Source organism: Haliotis rubra, unplaced genomic scaffold (genome assembly GCF_003918875.1).
Source record: "Haliotis rubra isolate DU_JTF1 unplaced genomic scaffold, ASM391887v1 Scf196, whole genome shotgun sequence".
Classification (NCBI taxonomy): domain Eukaryota; kingdom Metazoa; phylum Mollusca; class Gastropoda; order Lepetellida; family Haliotidae; genus Haliotis; species Haliotis rubra.
The window spans coordinates 1,504,710-1,510,709 of NW_025765958.1; the positions used below are offsets into that span (position 1 = coordinate 1,504,710).

Genomic DNA, 6,000 nt, shown 5'->3' on the forward strand with positions numbered 1-6,000 from the left:
TCGTCACCTATGTCAATCATGGTCAGACATCAATATTCTTGAACGCAGAATCGGGTTAACGAGTTCTACACATATCACACAGTATACATGTTACATCTTAATCATACATTCTGAAGTACACTGTCGGGAAAAGGAACAAACACGCTTGTAAAATGTTTTCAGAAAGTTGCTACGCAAGAAACAGTCGGAGAAATACTGAAAATGTATTCAACAAAGATGCACATTTCGAATACACCTATGAAACAACAATTTCTTGCATTCATTTAATTTGTATTGAGAACAATCTCAGTTGTAAGGTTGCACTCGAATCGCAACAGCCTAGAGGCTATGTCAGGCCTCTCCTCCAATATCTTGCGATAAATCATTTTAGTTTCACCACCCCCACAAAGCCTCCTGTATCTTTTATCTTAATCATCCGGGGCGGTGGGGTAGCCTAATGGTTAAAGCGTTGGCTTGTCACGCCGAAGACCCGGGTTCGAATCACCACATGGGCACAATGTGTGAAGCCCATTTCTGGTGTCCCCCGCCGTGATGTTGCTGGAATATTTCTACAAGCGGCGTAAAACCAAACTCAGACAGTCAGTCTTAATCATCCATCCACAAAACTGGTTCATGTTAATACGTACATTAAAAGTAACCTACATCTGTGGGTTACTTTGACATATTTATACAACAATAATATTTACATGAACAATGAAATCCGGGTCGGCGATGAACATTTGACTCCACATGATACCAAACACAACACACATATATGATGATTTCTAGCTTAGCCAAAGACATTAGTCACTTCTACTACCTTCCTTAGTACTTTCTGATTACCCCTCCGTCACCCGTGGCGCAATCCCGCCCTCGGGGTACATTAACATTATGAATGACCACGACCAACTCCCATGAATGTGAGGAATGTATAATCAAACAAACGGAAAGCATGCAGCGGTTGTTGAATTGTGTGGAGTGAAAGCACACTAACCTAACTAGTTATTGCAATATAGGTAGGTTACAGCATGCGTTCCAGGGTAGTTGGTAACAGTCCATAACCTCCGGAGGTATTATGTCTGTGTGAGTAACCACTCCCAGTATCATTGAAGCAGACGACAAATAGTCTCTTGAAATCAGCATGGTTGACATAGATTGTATACTTATAATAAAAAAATATAATCATATCTTTATATTTTAATAACATCTGGTCTCTATCCAAGCATATATATATATATCCACGATTCGGAATACATGACTAATAAATAATAAAATGACTATGTATTAACTATAGTGAAATGATACTTTAGAAGACTAATTCATCAGTTTCCCCCAAAGGCAGCTGTTAAATTGTAATTTTGATTCTGTGTTACATTCATGTTTTCTAGTGGTATAAAGGGACGTCGTGTAGATCGTAAGGGTGCCCCTAGACAGGGATTATTGATTTCACTGGCACTGCAACTCTCGTAGAACAATGGTCTTTGTGCTTTGTCTGGAACACTGTCTGGACATCGAGGGGTGGCAATCGAGGCGGAAGCTTGCGGAACAAAACCCTCATATGGTGTGTTATTAATGTATTCAGAAAATGAGAAGATACAGGGACTATCTATCGGTATAAACCGTGTACGACAAGTCCTCGTCTGAAATGGTTTAATGAAAGGGTAAAGGTTTTGGCTTCTAAAACTATGATGATTAATTATTTTGGGGAAGAGATATATTTGAGCTAGACAAAGGATGGAAGTGACGTATAGATCCCTTGACACTAACGTCTTGATTCAACACTAAGGTTTACGACTTATGCCTGAGTGGCTTCAAACATTTTACTTAACAATTTGTAACAAACACTGAATGATAAAAACATCTGCAACACATTTTTAAACTTCAAGGCTGGGTCTTTTGACGAACAAAACTACTTGTATCTTGATGTTGATGTGAAGTGATGACATAGACGTCCAGGTGTTCATCCGTATTTGGCTGGATTTATGAGAGTAAATAGGTTAATATCATTTGTCAACACAACTCGTGTTACGACATTTCCAATAGGACGACTTGTGAGAAAGAAAGTGATATCATTCACAATGGTTCTCTCGCAAAATGTTTATTCAGGGTCAAAGGGAGAGGTCGGTCTGACCTATAGTAAACAATGAGATGCTGGCTGGAATATCACAAATCCGTGACAGGAATATCAACCGACCATCCTGCTAGAGGCGATCTGACCAGGTGACCATCTGATTGTGGGCTGTCAGATATGCCCTGAATTAACCCGAAGCGCTCTTCTCTACTCAATAGATCGATAATTGTGTCGCCTAAGCCCTTGATGCGATTGAAGGATGACAGTTCCGAAAGGAGAGGAGACTAGTTGTATTTACAAAATCATAATCACAAGCTAAACGACCGTGTCGTTTTCAGTCGTCTTACGAGGATGTGCCCTACTGTATTTTACACTTCACACATGTGTTTGAATTAAACCGAATATAACATTCAGACTGTACTCGGTAAATCAGGCGAGCGTCTGGAGAGCACGAGTTATTTCGACTCTGAAAGTCAGCCAAGGCGTTAAAGGGTTGATAGGCGATGGAAAACGAGAGGATGCTAGCAGGGAAAATGTGTAGACTTACCGTTAATGGATCCAGTTGAATAATGCACGTTTTCTCTGTACTCGCCACACTCTCTACTCGGCGTGTTTGTGTTTTGAAGCTTTGTCCCGGGAGCTGTCTGCGCATGCGTGGCTATCTGTCAACTGCCGGGTCGTTTCATTTGACCTATTTAGGCTGCTACCTCTGAAATCCTTATCTTAATATCTATAAATAACAATTCATCTGACATCATTCTTGTTTCCTACGATGACATACTCCTACAACATATCCACGAAGGTTCTAGCTCATGAACAATAAGAAGGCCCTTTAACTGAAAGTGGTGATTTTCATAATTGTAGCATTTACCAAGTGATGCGAGCATGGCACTCCCCGCACTGTTACAGTATATCTATACTTCCATTGTACCAAATCCAACAGATTTAATGATAGATATTAATATAATGTCCTTGTTCATCACGTGACCAGATTTCAGTCATTTTGGTCGGAGAATAGCTAGATGACTGACAACGTTTAGAGTTGCGTGGGTTAATTATGGAAATTATCCTTAAAGTTTTCCATGCCGTTTTTATATCGGTATATGGCATAATTAGATCATCTGAAATGTCAAACGAAAATTGTTTATATTCACAGCACACGACGAAAAGGATAGATTCGTGGGATAAAAAGGTTGAATGGTGCACGGTGTGGTTGTTTTGGGTTCATGGGAAAAAGTCAAAGGTGCTGGAGACCACATTTACATAGTCTTATGTGATATTTGTTACACAACCTGATGAACCTAACATTCACCGAATTGCTATATTTACATTTCAACACAGTCTGTCGAACAATCCCTTAAACGTTATTTTCCCTATCGCCAAATTCTTTAGCTAATTAAAAGAGTATAATTACCCCCACTTTCAGGATCTTCCATCTAACTATTAATTATTTGTTTCTATCACAATAATATATTTTCAGAGACTGTTAGTCTAACGTTAAGGACGCAAGACCTTTTTGGCCTTTCGGTGTACAGAGTACAGATTTAAGTTATGTGTAGGTTTTGGCTCAGGCAATCGGGTGTCCTACACCGTTTATTGAGTAACGCGATAGGTGCAGCGTCTTCTAATTATTTACTGACGCGTTTCAACAGACACCCTCAACAAGGATATGAAATTACATATGGACATAAACATTTCACTGTAAACAGGTTGTGTTAGGATATCGGAAGACAATTTACCTCGTGTACCACACACACACACAAACACACACACATCACACACACACACACATCACACAATAACAAATCAGGTGCATCGTTACCCCTGAGGTTAAAGAGACTCAGGTTATATAAGTTTCAGTGGATAATAGAATCATATGAAATCGTAAAACTTAGATTCAGTGAGAACTGTTGTGCTAGCCAGCTCGGTGCTTCTGCACTACTGTGTTTATTGGAGCGTCTCTAGGCAGTGTTTACTCAGATGTATTGTGCTGTAAAAGTAATCGCCGTTGTTGTATTCTGCAATTCTCCATGTAAAGATAGTGGTAACCCCTAAACGTGATAATTGCAGATCAGACATGTAGTCAGTAAATGCTTGGGTTCATCACAGTGTGCAGAAATGACTGTCTTCACCGTGTTATACAAGTAAAACTAGTCTAATTGATTGATTGTTACTGACTGACACCTGCTGCTGAAGACAGAAATACCTGTGGCCCAGGTAGTTGAAACTGGTCATATTTAAAGGGGTATTGAACTCGGGACAGCTGGTATTGCAAGCTCGTTTCATCAGGGATACAACATTCAGAGTCTCAGTAAAGATTATAAAAGATTTATGGCAGACATATGGAAGACATTCATAAATCAGTGATAGAAATCGTGTCCCATGTATCACTTAATTTCATAGTTTTGGCATGTTTTGCGTTTAGTCGTTGGCATGTTTTATGACTTGTTTAGTCGAACACTCCTTTAGCCTTTTCACAAACAATATTTTATTGATAAATACAATGCATATGATATAGTCGTACTGTGGACAGCCGGATGCTTCCTTTGATTATGCAAATGGTTTTTGTTGCTTTTATGTATTTCATATATCATTGAGTGATTGAGTGAGTTTAGTTTTACGTCGCTTTTAGCAATATTCCAGACATATCACGAAGGGGAACACCAGAAATGGGCTTCACACATTGTGTGTCTTAGTTTGAGACATGGCATACTGAAACCAGATCATCTAGTACCAGATCATAGATCGCAGACCCCCTTCAAATGGGTGGAGTGAGTGAGTGAGTTTAGTTTACGCCACACTCAGCAATATTCCAGCATTATGGCGCCAAGCTGTAAATAATCGAGTCTGGACCAGACAATCAAGTGATCAACAGCATGAGCATCGATCTGCGCCATTGGGAACCGATGACATGTGTCAACCAAGTCAGTGAGCCTGACCACCCGATCCCGTTTGTCGCCTCTGACGACAAGCATGGGTTACTGAGGATCAATATTCTAACCCGGACCTTCACGGGTCGCTTCAAATGGGGTTAAGAAGAAGTGTAACACTGACTATTACTAATTATGTCCACTTGATTATTTATTTCGATTGTGTTCAATTGAACGATAAAAGAGTAGGAGAGATTGGCATTTCTATTTTTATTGACATTCTGATAACAGTATCACATTGGACGAGTTGGTATGTATATTTGTGAATATATACTTCACATATATACCCGAAGTTCGCTTCACCATATCGCCCACACGCAAAACATAAAATTGACACTGACATTTTCTTCACACGAGAACTCGAAACATCTATTTATAATCTGTTCTTCCTAATTGAACTTAATAACTGATATTGCGTATAAGTATCAATTTGTATTGCAGTAAGAATCCCAACAGTACGTGATCATATGACCTGGTTGGTATTAATTACGTTTACTTATTTAAACACCCACGACACACGGGGATGAGTCTAACAATGCATAGAATGAACATCCGTCCAAGTCGCGATACGAGTTATTCAGGGGACATAACTCCTCTTGCCTACCTGTGCTTATATTGTATATGTATACCTATCTACTATTCAACATTGATGTCGTGCAGCATGTTTGGTGTGTGTACTGTACAATACTTTAACATGTCCCTTCCCTCAGTGTTGTATATACTCGCGGTACTGATGACGTCAGACATGATGCAGGAACAGTATATTAAGTGTATTCCTTATTCACATAAATGCTGTATGAGTTTATTAATGAGCTTATGATATAATTATATGATAATTGTATGTACGACATGCAGTTGAAAAGACTGTTTTCGGGTTTAATGTTTCTGTTTCAAGTTTGACTTGTTTTCCTTTACCTCCTGTGTCAGAAGGTATTTTCTATCATGGTGTGGAACAAGATATCTTTGTGTGTCTGATATAAGTAAAACTATTCGAGATAAGTAAAAAAGGGATGCAACTCC

General features: G+C 39.2%; 1 protein-coding gene across 1 annotated transcript in view; it reads right to left on the bottom strand.

The window, feature by feature from the left end:
* Positions 1 to 2,697, bottom strand: part of LOC124274930 (tripartite motif-containing protein 2-like) — a 28,614-nt gene extending 25,917 nt beyond the window's left edge. Inside the window, exon 1 of the mRNA XM_046710302.1 lies at positions 2,598 to 2,697. The gene's annotated coding sequence lies outside the window, so the exon portion shown is untranslated. The remainder of the gene's footprint in view (positions 1 to 2,597) is intronic.
* Positions 2,698 to 6,000: the final 3,303 nt, after the last annotated feature.